Here is an 18,507-nt window from a genome sequence, read left to right as displayed (position 1 = left end):
CAGTCAAGCCAATCTTCCTTTGTAACTTTGCTACACTAGGGGTGAAGGAGATTTGTGAAGTTAATTAGACTCCAGATTTGAACATTCCTCCTGGGTGTTGGAAACTGGCATTCTCCTTTCAGCTTATATGCATATAAAGCTGCTTGCTACACATTGGACTTGGGATGCTCCTGGAATGAGAAATGGAGTGTATGACATATCTATCTGCTTTCCAGGGACTGCCTTGTCAGAGTCTGTGATTCAGCTCTTTGCCTTATGGATGAACTGGGAGTATTCATGTACTTTTAAAATTTCTTTTAAAACATTTTGCTGAGATGAAATCTGTGCAGTTAATTAGAGCTCTGCCACTGTTCACAGAATGCTGGCTGTGCTGAGCAAAGCTCTTCAAACACCTTTTTCCTGAATTTGAACAGGCAAAGCACCGGGCTCTCATGCTTTCTTGGCAGGCAGAAATGGTGAGGTAAGGAGCTACTAGTTCCTGGTGGCATTTCTGTGCTGCTGGGAGACTGGCTGTGCAGTGAGGTGGAGCCAGCACTCCTCATCTCCTGTGTCTGGCAGAAGCATGGGGCAGAGAGTGGCTTTGCTTTGCCAAATGTAGTCTGTCCTTCCTGGGAGCCACACATCAGAGACGTCCTTTTGGCGCAGTGGTCAAATACTGTTTTAGCAGATGTTTAATGCAAAATTATCAGAGCTTCTAGGGAAGCTTGCCACAGTTTTGCTTCTCTGCTCGACAGCAAATTTCTTCAGACTCCCAGGCTGGTTCATAGTCCTGTATCCATATTTGAACCCATTGTGATCACTTCTTCCATCCCTTGATTCAGTGCGTCCTTTCCCTTAGGCCAGGGAACATCCCTCCAGCTTCTGCCCTCTTCTGAGTGAGCAGCTTTCATGCTTTGCCTATCCTTGCCCAGAGCCAGTTCTGTTCAGAAATAGATTGATTCCATTTTTCCATCTAAATGTGGAATGGTCCAGATTTGTATGTGAGAGCTGAGATCAAAAACTTGTTGTTTGCTTCTACTTAAACAAAATATGTTTTTTTAAAAAAATAATCTGAAGATGTTCCAAAATTTCTCCTGAAACATTTTTCACTTTCTTCTATTTCAAAAAAGATTAGCAGAAACATGGAACTGCTTTGGCAGTTGTGGAAATAAAATTAAAAAAACATGAGTTAAAATGCAACTGCTCAAGCCTGTGGGGCGGAGGCCGAAGAGTGTTTACTAGAAACACACTTGCTGTGTGGCTGGGACAGCTTTCTGTTTGGGAAAATATTGCAAATCTATTCCCTTTACATATGGACAAGTGGTGATATATCAGTGTGCTGCATATTGTGCATGTACCGCGAGTACAGAAATGCCTTGTTCTCAGGAAGCTTCCATCTCTGGAGTGAAAGGCAGCAGCTATTTTTAGTAGTGTGCTGCAGCATTGCATAGAAGAGCACAGGATGATGCTGCTTCCCCAGCTCACTTCATGGATGACACTGCTAATTTATTGAGGACTGATGACAAACTAGTACCACCAGAGGAGCACAGACACAGCTTCATGCTTTTTTAAAAGAAGTCAGCAAGGGTTGTAGTGGGGAGCAGTCTAAAACCAAACAACAAAAATTATTTCATTGGCAAAGAGCTCATAAAGCTAAGCCCTGAAACTGTAAATGCTTGAAATTCCAGCTTTAGAAAGAAACATTACAATGCAAAGCCTGGGCTGTTTCTGTCAGGTGCCCAGAAGAGTGGGCAGTGAGATGTAGTAGCTGGTAGTCAGAATGGAAGATGTCCCCTGTGTAGAGACAGCAAAAGACTTGCATCTTTACTCCTGCTCAAACCCCTTTCCTTAAGATTTAACAGATTCTGACCAGGTACTGCCCTCTCTCTATGCACAAGATGCTGTATTCCTAAGCACTAACAACAATCCCACGTTTTCTGACATGTGTGGTCAATTGGAGATTAAATCCTAATGTGAAACCTTACAACAAAAGGTTGCAGTGAGCTTTCACAGGCTTGTCAGGTTGCTGGAGTTCCAAAGTCAGTATTTTGCTTGGGTGCTGGCACCAGGACCATCACATTTACTCTTCTGTTGACAGCTGCTCTGCTGATTTCCCTCTACAAATGGCTTTGGGTTTTGTAAGTGTAATGGGTGAAGAGCCACGTGAGTGCAACAGAACAGTTTGTTTCTGCAGTAAGTGGAAAAAGCAAAATGCAAACACACAGTAGAAATCTTGCCTCCTGTATTTCAATTGCTCATTTTTAAAGGAAAATTGTGTGGCTGATGTTTGTTGGAATTTTTACGCCTTTTCCTAGTGTGCATTTGTGTATTTCTTCTCTCCAGACTCGCTTCATTATTGCAAAAAAGAAGTTAGTGTGCCCAAGAAAATGCTGTTGTTGAGGGTGATAACATGGAATTTGGTGAGTTAGTTACTAAAGAATATTATTTCAGCAGTTATCAGAGAATATATATGTAAAATGTAAAACTGTTTCAACTTGGCAAGAGCATCCAATATCTGCATTTTCCTGATTAGAGCTGCTAGAGATATAGTAAAAGCAAAGCATAATTGCAGCTTACTCTGTTTACCTGCGTTTTTGGGTTTTTTTTCAAAACTGAAATATACACAGAAAAACATTTGGAAATTAAGGATTTCAATGCAGTTTGAAGACCTGTGAAGAACCAGCCTTTAAGAATTTTATAAAAGCCTTGCTGGGAATGTTTTAGCAATTTATACAGATGCATTTATAACAATGCAGTGGGAGGAGAAATTATATTTTCTTGTGCATTTGTGAGCAAGAATTTTCAGTTATATCCACATTATAAAGATGAAAAATATCAATAAAGTCATTCAGTCATGTTCTGAACTCTGAAACTTGCATTCTTGCAGAGGAATATTGCGAATGGATTTCAGACCATTTGGGACTGTGATTTGGTTTGTATTACCTGTCACCACAGATCTTCAATGCTGTACTTAGTTTAACATAGGGCCAAAAAATGTTACTACTAATGTTTGTCTTCAGAGTAAATGAAGTAATTGTTCAGCCTTTCAATATCCATGATAATTTCTCCTGTTGTTTAAAAGGGACTCCCATTGTGGCTATTTAAGGAGAACATATGGCTTATTGATACCATGTCAGCTTCTCAAGGTGTTTCACACTCTGGCCTGTTCTAGAACTGACTGTTAGCTGATGTGCACTCTGGAAAAAATATCTTTAGATGCCCAAACCAGTTCCCAGGTGAGAGCCTCACAGCCAAAAAGAAGTAAAAAGTGCCCTCTGGCCTTCCACCATCATTCACCTCCCCAATCCCCATGCTTTTCTTCTAAGATATACTGATTTATATTTAGCTTCCTTTGAAAAGAATTTCAAGCTTTTAATGCAGTTTGTCATTTTATGCAAACCTTTACAACACAGTTTGCCCTTAGTTAGTGGGTGTCCATGCTGGGTGGTGAGACACTAAGCACTCTGTCCTTCATAAATTTTATGACAGCCTGTAAAATAATAGTGCTAAAATAAATTTCAAAGTGTGGCCTTAGTGGTTTTCTCTAAGAACTCTGACAGGTAAGAACTGGCAGGGTTTGCTGTAATCTTTTATAGCATTATATTCTTGCATACAGCCTTATATTTTTGTCATAAGCTGCCTGTGAAGACTACATAAAAGAGCAGTATTTTTCCACTCCTATTACAGGAGCAGTAACCTCTGGCTGAAAGCAAGGTGGAGAAGAAAGAGGATGCAATTTGGATTTACCATGGCTAAATTCAGCAGTGCCTGTTTAAGGGACTTCTAAGTTTTTTATTGGGTCATTTTGGATGTGTATGAATTTTTTTGATTGTTTCTGTAATACTTGATGCCTCCAAATGCTCGGAATAATTCTGCTTTGCTTACCTAAAGTGAAGTCTTGCTTCTGGAGTCTGTGAAGTTGTTGCAATCTAAGCCTGGCCTGAATCTGGAATCTGTATTGGCATACTTAATGGAAAATATCTCAGGGCTTAAATAACTAAGCTGTAAAGGTTTTCCTTCCTTCCTTCCTAACCCTAATTAAAAAAAAAAAAAAAAAGGAAAAGCAAGACATTGGTACGGTTATGCTGTATCTTATTTACATGGATATTCTGGTGTCCAAGCTGCTGTTTCATGTGATGAGGGGACCTCTGTTGTGTGGCTGGTTCAAACACTTAAAAGTAGACCTTCTGGCACAGGTGATACAAGCCAGATGAATCGGCAGCTTCAACTCCAGCTCAGCCACAGAACTGAAATGAAGTCCGTGTGTGTCAGCCACCAGTTTGTCATGGCACAGCCTTTGCAGAAGGACTGTGTTCTCTGTAAGGGGGGGGCCTCAGCCCAATTATGGGGGTCATCTTGCTCAGCCTTTTGGACCAAATGATCATCAAAATCAGCCATAAGCCAGGCTTTGGGTGTTTTACTGAAGTAGTTGGTTTTGGTGTTGTTGGTTTGTTTGGGTTTTGGTGGTATGCTGTTTTGTTTGGCTGTTTTTTTTATCAAACCAGGTTGGCCTTGTGAATCTCTGTCCTGCCTTAGTCAGGTCAACATATAAGACTTGGAATGGCACTAAGGTTCTGGACTGCTGGCAAGTAGTCTGCACCAAGGAGGAAGTGTTTTCCAGAAGCACTGGCTCTCTCATGACCCAATCAAACTCTACTTTTCTTGCAGAGTACCCACAGTATAGCTTTGAGGGCTGGTTCCTGTAAAACTGTCAGACTCAGCTGAGCATAGCATAATGCAAACTTTTGTCTGCATTCCTGTTCCCTGACCCAAGTCTGCCCTGCAATGACTGTATCTAGGGTTAGGAGAAGAGCTGGGCTTGTCCTTTAGTGCATTCATTCTTGGAATACTCCTGTAGCTATTCCAGGGTATTGCTGAATCTCTAGTAGAGAGCCGGGCAACTGATCACCACAGAAACCTGTGAGAGAGGTAAGCCTCAAGCCAAAGATGATCCCCTAAGTGTGGGGATGGCCTTCCTCTCTTTGACAGACCCCACTGGCCTTGCTAAAGCTGCCAGTGGCAAGCTGTGAGTTAAAAATGCTCGCTTCTGGAAAGCCCCTCTGCAGCCCTGCTGAGCAGCAGTTCAAAGATTGTTTTCGTGCTTAGCATGTTTCACTCCTGCCTCTTCAGAGATCATGTTAATATTATCAGCTCTCATCAAACATTAATCTGTACATCATTTGCCAATTGAAGGATGAGTAGGTTGCACAGATTTATTCAGCAAGCAGCAATTGCTGCCTAGACTCTGTGGTCTAGTTGTTAACAGCTGGCTGTTTGGGTTGTGTTTTTGTTAAGTGGAGAGCCTATTTATAGGCAGCAGAACACATGCACATCCTTGTCTGTGCTACTGCAGATCCTGGGTAATCTTCTCCAGTACAAAATCCTAGTCTACCAGCTAGCATAATGTGTACTTAAGTCAGCATGGGAGAGTTAGAGGTGTTGGGTTTTGGTGGGTTTTTTCCTCTTTCTATCACTGTCTTGAAGCTTTGGAGCAGACCATAGCACAGGGACAGGCTGCTTGCCTGAAAGCTGGGGACAAGTGTTTCTCAGGATACAGAGGAAGCAATCTATGGTGGTGGTGTCATTAAAATATTCTTGTGGCAAAGGATTTCATTTTAAACAAGGAATTTAATGTGTGTGTGTATCACACCCCATTCTTTACCCAGAGGAAGGCAAAATTAACTTTTGTTTGCTTCCAGAAAATTAAATGGCAGGCAAGGTATCTGTGGCGACAGTAGCCTGAGAGCTGTGTCATTCCTTCTCAAGGGCTGGAGGAGAGGGCTTTGGCTAACACCCAGCAGAGGAAAACCTATCTGTGTCTGCACCCCTGACACCATCAGTGAGATGGGGTGTGTGGCCTGGTGCCCCTGAGCACCCAGGAGTTTGTCTGTGACACTCTGCTTGCTATTCCAAGGTGCTGCTTGCCTGAGTCACTCTTTGTGCTGAAAATGAAACACTGTGATTCTAGCAGAGCACACAATGAACTGCTAATTACAAAACTGAAAACAAAGTTAAAGAGAAAAATGTGCACAGCATAATTTCACATCATGCTAAACAGCTTTTTTTCTTGGTTGCTTTAGTCACCCTACTATGAGATGTTATGACAAACTGGGTTTGTCCCTGCCACACACTTGCTTCTTTCAGAGTTCACAAATGTCTGGGCTGCTTTCCTCTCCATTTGTTCAACAAGGATTTCCCATTATCTTGCACATCATTCTACTTTTGTCTTTCTGCAGTGCTCTCTTCCCAGCTCATACTTGCTTGCTTTATATGTAGGAAGTAATATTTTAATTCCATCACAGCATAGTTCTGTATTGTGGAGAACACAGAACAACCTGGTCTTTCTGTGCCTTCCTTCTCTCCCAGTCCCTTGTCATGAGAGTTTGGAAATAATTTCAATAGGTGCCTGTGAAGCAGAATGAAGAATTCTGCAGGGCACTGGAGCGAGCACAAGCACAGACTGGACTGCAGTTGGAATGATGAGTGTGCACTCCAGTCTGCTCACTTGCTTCTCAGAGCACGGTCCTTGAGTGAGCAGCCTCAGAGACATGTATGAACTTTGAAATCATTTCAGTCACCTACCTGTTTACACCTCTCCTCAGGGGGAGGTGCTTCAGTAAGTAATACACACATCTGTCTGTAGTTCAGATTCAGGCATACAGGCATAAATACTGATGCACTAATTAAACATATCTGAGTAGGATGCATGACATCCCAAGGATTTGCTTATAGGGATACAGGCATGCACTGGTGGTGCGTTCTACCCTGACTGGCAATCCACTCCTAGCCAAGGATGCAAATGGATAGGCTCCAGTGCTTTCTGCCAAGGCACTGTGCCAGCATGATACAGATGATGGGGAAGAGCTGAACAGATACTTAACATCTCTGTGTATATCTTCCCCATTCTGTCACAAGAGTACCTCATATAAATAAATAAAAGGGATGCTGTTAAGTCATGCCAGTCAAAAAAAGTCTGAAGACAGACTCTGGCTGCCTGCCCAGTTGTGCTAGGTTTTCTAGGCTCTGAAGCGTATACTTTGTGTCTGAGAATTTATTTAACCATGATCCATGGACTTCTGGAGATCTGGGATGATTTCTAAAGGAGATGCTAAATGTAAATAAGAGAAGAAAGACTCTTGCAAAGGGACTTCGATCTACTCTGCAGGAATCAGCACCTCTGTTATAAAATGCTGAGGTCTCTAAGCAGTAAGAAGTTGACAGCTATTTTCTCAATTATGGAAAACTTCAGGAATGCTCTAGGGCACTTGATGCCAAGACAGCTCTGCCATTTCTCTGTCACACTGACATTGGTGGGACTTCAGTCAGTAAATCTGCGGGTTAGACTTAAGTTTGGTGTTTGGGTTTTTCTTGGGGGGTGTATGTGTTCCTTTCTCTCCATGTAGCACTAGTAATAGGTCACTATTTCTTCACTTAAGTGACTTCCTGTGGTTGAGATTTGGAAATCAGTGGAACTTTTTGTATTGCTTTATTCTGCTGTCCTTGAATCTCTTTTAGGAAGAGATTAGAGGTAGTTCAGACACCAGAGTAATTGGAGAGCAGACGTTCTGTGAGGTTTGTGCTTGTTTAAACAGTAAATTAAATTGCAGGGAAGCTGTGCTCACTCACGGATATGATGATTATGATGCTAAAATAGTACTGGTAGGCCCACGCCTCCAGCCCCATGGGACTCCTTAATGGAAAACAAGGAGCTGTAACATCACTGACCCTGTACGATGTGACCTTGGGGTGTGTGGGGGAAGCACCAACCTGCTGAAACCACTCCAGCATGGAGGGCTTCAATGAAAAAGGTCAGTGGGGCTAATTTTTGCTGAGGAGAAAGCACAGACACGTGTGGGAATGTTTCTAGAGCAGAAGCAGGCACCTGACGGCTTTCGAATGTGTGTAACTTTTAAATGAAAATGAGAAACGAGCCCAAACTGAATTTCAATTATCATGAGATATAAATTAAAAACAGAGTTGAAGCTTCAGATTAAAATGTTCATTTTTTACTACATAGTTTTGACTTTGCTACATGAGCTTTCCTTGTGTTTTGATATTGTCAAAATCACTTTACAGCAACAGGTCCCAATAGATTATAGTAACACCTTGTAATATTTGAGTTTGTTAAATTAAAGGTTTACAGCAGCAGGGTATGGTTTGAAAATCATGCTTTCACGAGTCTGGGAGTGGGGAAGGAGGAACTGGGCTGTTGGTTCCCGATGGAAAGGGATGGGCATGGGGGGGTTTGTGGTGTGTCTTGTCACGATCCGTGCCAGCCTGTGACTGGGAGTGGCAGCAGCAGCTCAGGACAGCGCAAATCCCACTGAGGCCACAGCCGCAGCCCCAAAAACAAATTAATTCCCCCCTTCTGGGTAGGAGTTGAAGCCACCCCAGGTTTGCTTCTATGTGTTCCTACACAGCATCTTCCCTTTGTCTGCTCCTCTGACCTCACAGCCCGTTCTGCTTCGCTTCCTTCTGACCACCCCTGCTCGCCTTCATCGGGGTTCGGACTCGGCAGAGAGGCGGTTATAAGGTCAGCTGTGTTTTCCCCTTCCCCTCCGCCGTGCTTTTGGGAGGGGGCAATTCACGGGCTCGCTTGCTCCTTCACCACCTCCTCCTCGCCACGGCTCTCCCTTGGGCCGCGCCGGCTGAGTGCGGCTGTGGGCGATGCGGGCTGGTCAATGCTGGGAGTCACAGCGGCTTCCCCGCCTCAGCCGCTCCGGCCCCGCCCGCGCGCCCGCGGCTCCCGCGCCGTGGCCGTTGGGCGCTGTCTGGTGCCACCGCGGCCACTGCGCTTGTGCCAACAGCGCGCGGCCGCTCCACCGCACTCCGTGTCGCGCGGCCTGTCCCGCGCTCTGTTGCGTACTTGGGTCTCGCGCCGGTGCGCGTGCCTTGTCGCGCGCCCGTGCCTCGCGTCCTGTCGCGCGCTGTACCTCGCGCCAGTGCGCGTGCCTTGTCCCGTGCTGGCATCTCGCGCAGGTGCGCGTGCCCTGTCGCGCGGTATCTCTCGTGCAGGTGCACGTGCCTTGTCGCGTGCCAAGGTCTCGAGCCTCGTCGCGAGCTCGGATCTCGCGCCCTGTCGCGTGCACGGGTCTCGTGCCCTGTCACGTGGTATCTCTCGCGCCGGTGCGCGTGCCTTGTCGCGCGCCCGTGCCTCGCGTCCTGTCGCGCGCTATACCTCGCGCCAGTGCGCGTGCCTTGTCGCGTGCTGGCATCTCGCGCAGGTGCGCGTGCCCTGTCGCGCGGTGTCTCTCGTGCAGGTGCACGTGCCTTGTCGCGTGCCAAGGTCTCGAGCCTCGTCGCGAGCTCGGATCTCGCGCCCTGTCACGTGGTATCTCTCGCGCAAGTGCGCGTGCCCTGTCGCGCGGCCGACTTTCGCGTGCTATGTCTCGCGGAGGTGCACGCGCCTCGCCGCGTGCCAGAGGCTCGCGCAGGTGCGCGTGCCCAGGTCTCGTGCCTTGTCGCGAGCCCGGATCGCGCGCCCTGTCTTGCACAGGTGCGCGTGCCGTTTCGCGTGCTATGTCTCGCGCAGGTACACGTGCAATTGCACGTGCCCTGTCACGTAGTATTTCTCGCGCAAGTGCGCATGCCCTGTCGCGTGGGCGGAGCTCGCGGCCTGTCGCGCGGCCGGATCTCGTGCCGGTGCTCGTGCCTTGTAGCGCGCCGGGTCTCGCGGCCGGTCGCGTGCCGTTCCACACAGCGGGTCTCGCGCGCGATCCTGCCGGTGCCGGGCGCGGCCGCCAGGGGGCGCGCAGCTCCCGCCGCCCACCCAGCGCTCCCCTGCGCGCCGCCGCTGTGAGGGCTGCCGGCACAGCAGCGGGCACTTGCAGTGCAATGTCCTGCCAGTAATCCTAGATGAAGTATAATCCCCCCGCCCCGCCCCCCCATTTTTGTAGGTATTTTTAGCTATTTTAACCCCTTCCCTATTCTCTCGGCACGGTAGCGGGGAGCAGCGCCCCGTGTGCCGTCCCCTGTTCGTCGGTGGCCCCGAGGCCCTCCCGCGGCGCTGCTCGCTGGGATCCGGCGGTGCGCTGCCGCTCGGGCCGGGGGCACAGGGACAAGTACCGGCGCGAGCGGAACGGGCGGTCTCCGGCCGGCGCGAGGGCTGCCGGTGCTGGATGGGGGCCGTGAGGGGCCGGGCGGTCACCGCCGGCCTGACGGCTGCGAGATGCGGAGCGCGGCTGAAAGGCAAGCCTGCAGTGCCCTTCAGGAGGTCAGCCTGTACGTCGCAGGCTTTTAGGCAGCACTTGAACTCTCTTGACCGATGAGTTTCTAACTAAAGCCCCTCCAGCGAGGAGGATACCACGATCCCCTGGGTTCTATTGTGTAAATACACCTAGAGCTGAAAAGGCTCTCCTCATAATACTTAACTCAATCCTCTCTACTGAAAATTGTGTTCGTGGTAATATGTGTAAAAAGGGTCACGTGCAATCTTTTAGCGTCTAGAAGCCCAACTTTTTACACTTTGGAAACCTATTACCGTCTCTCATTTCTTCTTTCTTTGACTAAACAAAAAAGTACTTTAATGCTTTCTCTTCATAAATGTTTTCCCAACCCTTTCAGCCTTTCTGGCCCTCTCTGTATTTTCTCCCATTTCATCACACGTTCCACAGTTTGCCATACTGAAGTGAATGCAAATATCACGTAGTTGCCAACATAATATGTAGTGATCACATTTACTCCTGAGTGCCTGCAGCGTGGACTTACGAAATCTTTGGGAGCATTTCTACGTTTATTGTTGTGTAGGGGTTTTTTTCCAGGCTGGAATCCTTACAGCAGTGTTTTGTGTTGGAGGAAAAAACAGCTGAGCTTTTATTCCTAGATAAAGCCTCTTCCTCAATCACCTGATTTCAAGTAATTATCAAGTGACTTAATAGTAATACTACTACTACTTAATAGTATTCTACTACTTACCTATTAATTTAAGTGAATCTCTGTCCTTCATGTGCCATGAAGCATTGCTTAGGGCTTGGACACGGTTGTCTCCGTTCAGTTAGTCTCTAGCACGTTAGAAAGGAAATTCTGGACTTTTTTTTTCTGCATTAATAAAAGTTTCAGTAGGATTTCTCATAGCAAAGGTTATAACATCACATAACTTTGATATACTCCTTTGGAATTCACTTTGCAGGTAAGCAGTGTAAGCCTCGGGTCCCAGTGGGTTGCTCCTGCTTGTTCCCCCACTGTCCAGACTGAGGATTCAGAATGCCTCTTGGGGATCCTTCACTTGATTCCATTGATCATGTCTCTCACAGAGCAGAAGCATCCATGTGTTGGGAGGGCAGCTAAATTCCCTCACTCAGGATCAGTGGATGTAAAGTTGGTGTGTCTGCCTTGAAGGTCAACCTTGTCTTGCACAGGGGTATGGTGAGCTTGTTAATTGGGTTAATTGGGACTTTAGGGTGCTCTGACAAGTGACTTGTGCTCTTTTGGGGCAGAACAAGCAGTCTGTGTAAATCTAAGTGCTGAGAAGGGGAGGGGACAGCTGCAAATGATCCGTCACTTGTTGGCTCCTCCTGCTCTTGGCTGCCCTACTCGTTCTCTCTGGGAGGATGGCCCTTGTTTGCCTGCTGGGCTTCAGCTCAGGCAGAGCCCCTTGTTCCCTGGGGAACTCTTAAGGATGTGCCCTCGGGAAGGACATTGGCAGTAGACTGCTGCTGAAGCCAGAGGGGCTGGGAAGACCATTTGCATCTGCCTCTTCAACCTCCCAGGCTGGGTTAAGTGTTGCCAGGGGGCAGTTAAAGATGTGCTTTATGGTCTGTCCCCTGAGTGCATAATGGGAATTTTCCCCCAGTTCTGTGGCTGGGAGAGCTCTGCAGCAGGTGCAGCACAAAGCACAGCGCACAATCGGCCACGTGTTGCCTCCACGTGCACAAAAGGGCTCACACAGGAACACAAACACAGCCCATAACTGTGCTTTCACTCTGGGTCCCCTGCTGGTATTTTGTGCTGCTTTGGCCAGCTCTGCCATCCCTCTGCCATGGGGTCTGGGCTGGCAGCATCCCTGATCACTCTGTGCTCTGTCCAGGATGATCTTTGGATGGCTGCTGACTCCTGTACAGAATTAAGGCACTAACCCTAAAGCATGTCGGAAGTGTCTCCATACATATTTCTGGGAGTTTTGTTTAGTTTGTCCTTTTGACACATGCCAAGCCCTGCCTTGGTGTTTGTAGCCTCCCAGATGTTTGGATGTTTTTTTTCCCTGTGGCATGTTGCTGTGTAACCCAGCAGGCACAACACTTGATCTTCTTCCTCTGCAGCTTAAAAAAATCTCTCGTCTTTATAGACATTGAGAGTAGCGACACATCTGCCTGCTATATTCTGTCATTACTTATACCTTGTGCTTTACTTTGGGTTTCGGTATCCTCTTTTAGCAAGCATAGATGCTGCAATGGGAAAATGGCTTGTTACTATGCTTGGATTTTATTCTGACACTGCAGCTGGTTGGTTTGATTATTTTTTTTACTTAAGGAAAATGCTGGAACTTAACCTTAAAGGTACTGCTTCAAAGTGACAATCCTGTGCAGGGGAAGAGTCGGGATGAAAGAATAAAAAGGAATGGATACTGGATAATTCCCAAAGAGAATTGTTTCCTGATAATGTCAGACTCACTTTTTACCTGAATGTGTTCCTCAACCACAACACTGTAGTAAGTAATCAAGAGGGATAAGAAAGATAAAAATGTGTATATGTAGGGGGAGGGGGGAGCTAGGGTGGTGGTTTCCTGTTAGCTGTCTGAAGCATAAACTCTAAAACTCAGTTCATTCAAATTCATGGAAATCTGCAAACCACATTGGGTCATAGAATGGTTTGTGTTGGAAGGGGACCTTAAAGATCCTCTCATTCCAGCCCTGCTGCTGTGGACAGGGACACCTCTCACTAGACCAGGCTACTCAAAGCCTCATCCAGCTTGGCCTTGAACACTGACAGGGATGGGGCATCCACAGATTCTCTGGGCAACCTGTTCCACTGCCTCACCACCCTCATAGTAAAGAATCACATGATTAAGTAAAGATATGAAACCTTGTACAGTTACTAAGCTAACTAATTATATAAAGTATGGCATTGAAAATAATACAGCGTGAGTAGAGCAACAAAATGTCCTTGAGTTGTTCCAGAGAAAATCCTCAACTTTACCAATCCTGTACAAATTCTTGGTGTACATAATTAACAGCTTAGAATGCTTTCCAAATAATTGAATGAACTATGTAGTGTGTTTTATTTTCCCAAATGGGCAACTTTCCCTTCTGGTCTGTGCAAAAGATTACATGAACCCAATAACAGAATCAAGTACCTTACATGATCTCCTAGTTTGACATGACAGTGAAACACAGAGTGTTTTCTGCTTGCTTCACCACAGAATGCACTTGAAGCACAGAGCTGCTTAGTGAATGACAGACTGAAAGATGTCTACTGAAGAGAAATTATCTGACTGTGTATGTCTATGTACAGTGCTAATTTTGAGATTAAGCTGCTGGGTTGTGATGATGAACAGTTGTTGGCTACGGTTGCATGTGCTCAGCTCGTCATTTTTCCACAAAAATATGGACAGCATGAAATGTACCTGTTGTTACTTATTTTTTGAAAGGTGATGTCTAATTAGCAAACTTAATTATTTTGTGTCTGTTGAAAGCAACAATACGGCTTCCAATGTATTGCCTTTGGGGTTTTTTCAGTACTCATTACAATCTTTCCTGGCATTCATCAGCACTTCTAAATTACTAGGAAGAGTGTAATTAATCATTCACTTCTTTATGCTTCCTACTAGACAAACACAGATCATTGCAGGCAAGTTGAAGTAAGCCATTTCAGATTTTCAAAACATGCTGTGGCTAGTGGAAGTCTTGGGGAAAGCACTGCTTCAAACATTCTGTCAACAGATTACGGCACAAAAGGTAACTCAGTGCTTGACTGTAACAGCATTTGATGACAAACAGTTTATGAGGTGTCTTTGAGAAAGGATTTCTCTCTCACTAAGTCAGTAAAAATTTAAGGAAGAAGTTTATGGGATTTGTTTTCAGTCCAGCCCGAGTGCATCTCAAAACAACTTGAGAAAATAGAGTTCAAGTGTTAGAAGCCCCAAATTCTGAGCCAAACCTTGTCAGCTGACAGTTCTTTCATTGAGATTTATTTAGGTTTGCTGTGTTAAATCAGAAGTCATATACATAAAAGTTCTATTTAGGCCAGAAAGGAAAAGTGAATGAAGCAGACAAGTTCAGACTACAAAGATCAGAGTTTTTATCTTTATTCTGCAAATATGGAACATTTGGAAAACATTGTGTAAACGGAACTTATGCCAGGTTTTCTGAAATAGTTACCATCTGATTTGTCTGCATGATATTTACTTGGTAAAAATGCATATTGCTCTGTTTTTGGAAGTGAGAGCTTCCATGATCTGCCACCTGTAGAGACAGAAAGTATGTTCTTAAATGGTTTGTCAGCAAAGTTTAAATCTGCTGCTGTCCCTTCCCACCCAAGCTGCTTCACAAACTCACATCCCCACTGGAATGAAAGCACTTGTGGCGCTCGGAGAGCAGCGGCCAAATGTGTGTAACGTGCTGCCCCATGAGGAGGGGAGGGAACAAGCTGGCCAAGAACTGAGTACAAGTACGTAGCCCAATTTCTTCTGAAAGAATGAAACAATCCTTTTATGTCCTTGTAGGAAAGTAACAGCTTTCTGTTCTCCCTCTGTAGGCTCCTTTTCTAGAAAACTGTTCTTCAAAAGAGCGGAGTGCAGCAGCATGCTTCAGCCTCCAGGATTCACACCGCTAGCTTCAGGAAGTATGACTGCTTTTGAGTTATTGCTTAGATGAATGATAATAATAAAAGCTGACTAGCTTAAAAAAAAAAAAAGGACCTTGGAGCACTGTCACGTAACTGCTGATAGCAATGATCATTATGTTTATCTTGCCATTTTTAACCTTGTTGTCAATTACCACATTTCACCCTAGATTCTGGTGTCTCAGAAATCCATGCTAAAATGAACATTTGTTTCAGCAAAGGCTTCCAACTGAATGCAAGCCACAAAGGGTTTCTTTTAAGTTGGATCAGAGTGGGTTTTTTTTTTTTTTCTCCTCCCTTCCTCTGAAGGAGAGAAGACAAGTTCTGGAAGCTTGGTTGCTGGTCTAAAACATTAATAGCGTGAAGTCTCTTCAGTGTTTCTGTGTTAAACGCTGTTTCAGAGCTATTGCTGCTTAAGGGATCTAGTTGCTAAGACTAAGCAACTAAATGACCTGTGTTCCCAGTTAAACATAAGAATTGACCTTACCATGTATGGAATATATCAACAACCTTGTTTTGTTTGTTTATTTTGTTTTTTTGTCTGATTAGCCTTACTGTATTAATGCTTATGATACAATGTCATTAGGTTGTGGAGGAGTAAAACCTGCCACGGTAATGGAAGTAAAAGCAATCAGCTAAAGGAGTGTCTGTCCTTGCCTGCAGACTGTGGGAAGTGTTTGAGCCTGCTTCAGGCTACGGTGCTTGGACTCAGCTTGTTGAAGGCACTTGGCCAGAGACGATCCCACACCTGCGCTGTGAAGGCCACAGAGGCTCTCCAGGGGAATGATGGGACACGTCAGTGCCCTGTTTAGTCCTGTTATAGCCCAAGTACGTTATCTTTCTTAACCTGCCCTTTAGAGTTTAATCTTGTTCCTTTATATATCTGGTAGTAGAGGAACTTTAGTGTTTTAAGTACTGCAAGAGTGCTAGAAGTAGATCTGAGTGGATCTCCATATGAGGGAATTACAAGGAACGGTTTCTATGGGCTTTTAAAAAGGGAAAGGGAAAAAAGGGGTAATGTAATTACCATGCTGGCGACGATTCCAGTCCCTGGAGGAATGACTATTGCGTGAGGGCTGCCTATCAGACAAAGTGAGTTTGTAATCTGTTTGTAGTGGCAAATTCCACACTTGGCTCATTATGATACCTCAGTCTGAGTTAATTATAGAGTTTGGGATTGGGGGTGAGGAGAAGGACAGGAATGAAAGCCTCTCTCAGAAAACTGAATTCAAAGGAAAGCAGAGTATAGTTCAGTACCTTTTCTTGTGTCTGATGCTTCAGCTGCTGAGAGTGCCACACCCTTACACAGACAGTGCTGTCTCTGGAACGTCCTATCGTGAGAACCCCATGAAGCAGCCTATTGTTGGGTGCTGCTCTGAGCTGCGTACACTTCAGGGCTATAAACACTACCGAGATGTTCCAGCATTACTTATTTTCAGGTCACTCTCATATTGATGCATTCCCTTGCATGTTTTCTGTTTGTGACCTATTTTTGATGCATTTCACATCTGCTTTAGCAGCTCTTTGACAACCAGAAAACAGGGCTGTTTACTGAGTTCACAGCTGCTGCTAATATCCATGCAACTAGCCAGAACTGACTGTTTTCTTGCTTAGCTCATCCTGTTGAATGAACCTCTCAGCAGGGTTTGTTGCAAGTTTGTTTCAACTGGAATGCTATCAAAAGTTTCCACACATTTGTGAATTTCTCATACTTCAGCCTTCCTAGAAACCCAGAAACATATGCACCCTCACTAATTCCAGTAACTTTCTTCAGTTTCCCATGGCTTAACTACATTGGTTTTTCACAGATAGCGAAAACAGCCTGTCGTAAATGGGATGAAATTCCTGCTGTCATTAGTTAACACTAATGCATTTGAACCGAGTCTTTAAGGAAATAAGTCTTCTTGTCTAGTTTAAGGACAGTATTACCTATCAGCTCGCATTGCAGTGTTTCATTATGGTAACTCAATTACCTTATTTTTCATGTTGCCTTTTTTTTTGTGTACAGATGATGTTTGAAGAGGGGTGGGAATGTAAATTAATCCTGCAGCATTTCCTTGTATCACCTTCAGCAAGTGGCTTGCTCAGGGTGCATCATCTTTCAATGAGGCCACATCCTGTAGGGCTGAATTCCTGCCTGTGCTGTCATCTGAGTGTCTGTGGGCGGTTTGCAGTTTGCTACTCTTGCAGTTCGTGACACTATGGATTAGTTACTTTCAGGACACTTGTTCCCACCAAAGAAAGATGTTATTGGACCTTTGTGGTGTAGGTGCAAGAAGTCACAGCTTTGTGGGGTCTGGGCAGTTTGGTTTTGTTGTTGTTTGGTTTGTGCTTAGGCATTGATTAATAGCACAATATGGCAGGCAGCTGGTGTGTGTGCTTCTGGAAATGAACAGAGGTCCCAGTCTCCATGAAGAATTAAGCTGGTGACACACTTCTTCAGTTCCAGCTGTTTGAGCCCCTGCCTGAGTCTGCCTTTCCTGATTTCATAATGCTGTTCAGCACTGCTATTGATCATCTCCCAAGTGCTCATTTTAAAAATAATTGTGTTTCCTAAGCCACATGTGGATCTCAACTTTCAAGCCTTTCTATGTCCTTGTGAGGTAAACGTTACCAGGTTAGCTGTGATCTGAATTACAGATGTGGATACAGAGGCACAAAGGGTATAAAAGATCTGCCAAAGTCATTTCAGTGCATCAGAGACAAAATTAGGCAAAAAGATTTCTGACTCCCACCTGTGTCCTACTCTTCCAAAGCAATTTTCATGCTTCATTCAATTTTGTAACTTTTGCTGTCATGGTATCTCACAGGTAGCTTTCATTTCTTAATGGTTTTGAAGATTGATTTTCACCACTCCCACCCCTGGTTCATTTCCAGTTGTTAATGAAGTGTATATTGAATTTTCTTTGGTCCATTGTGAAGCTCCTGGTGGTGACTCTAAAGTACTTTCTGATCCCTACCTACTGCTTCTTAGACAATGACAGAAAATGTGGTTACCAGCCTTTTCTCTCATTTTACCAGCAGCAGTCAACAGGAGATACCAGACCATTTGATTTGGCTCCTTGTAGATGGGCTTAAATATTTAGTTGCTAAAAGACCTTTCAGTTTGCATTGCTCCACATCAGATGACCAGGTTGTGGGGTAACTTAAAATATTTATTGTGGAAATGAACTAAATTTGGAATGCTTTGATTGTTTGTTTGTTTGTTTGTTTGTAGTGTTGTGCCAATGACAAGGCGAGTGCCCATCATAGGAAGCTCGTGAACCAATTGTTGGTACCTAAAAATTGTTCTCTGCTGAAACCTAGATGCTCAGCAACCTTCTCTGAACCTTTGTTTCTTTCACCTGTCTCCGATACTCTGGGGAATGAAATTTTCGTTTTCTGAGACATCTGCCTGTTTTGATTTGTTCAAATCTGATACCAAGTAGTTAAATTGATATGGCTAAATCTGTTCAAGCAAAAGCCCAGCACAGTTTAGGGCAAAATGTAACAGTAGTGGGATACATGGCTTGAGAATGGGAATTGTGCAGCTGAAAGTGGTCAATGAAGTGCCTTCTGTTATTTTACACAAGTCTCAGCATTGCTTTGGTGTGGTGGGAGGTAGGAAGAACCAGAAATTAATCCAGTCAACACAGCTGTTTTGTGGAGGTCATGGTATGTACACAGCTCATTGACTCAGATTCCTTGCCAAAACATTACCTCTTCTACATCTGTGAGTGTTCTCTAATCTTTCTGCACCAAAACTTGTCT

General features: G+C 45.0%; 1 long non-coding RNA gene across 1 annotated transcript; it reads left to right on the top strand.

Annotated features, from left to right (window-relative positions):
- The first annotated feature begins 10,094 nt into the window (after nucleotides 1–10,094).
- On the top strand, nucleotides 10,095–15,343 carry LOC139600482 (uncharacterized). Its single transcript, XR_011682563.1, has 5 exons — nucleotides 10,095–10,200; nucleotides 12,448–12,625; nucleotides 13,745–13,871; nucleotides 14,455–14,583; nucleotides 14,671–15,343. It is a non-coding gene; the product is annotated as an uncharacterized lncRNA (long non-coding RNA).
- The last annotated feature ends 3,164 nt before the right edge of the window (nucleotides 15,344–18,507 follow it).

The sequence above is a fragment of the Agelaius tricolor genome, unplaced genomic scaffold (genome assembly GCF_023055355.1).
Source record: "Agelaius tricolor isolate 1412-34295 unplaced genomic scaffold, bAgeTri1.0.p SCAF_2, whole genome shotgun sequence".
Classification (NCBI taxonomy): Eukaryota; Metazoa; Chordata; class Aves; order Passeriformes; family Icteridae; genus Agelaius; species Agelaius tricolor.
Note: the sequence above shows the minus strand (reverse complement) of the source record. Positions and strands in the feature narration are given on the sequence as shown.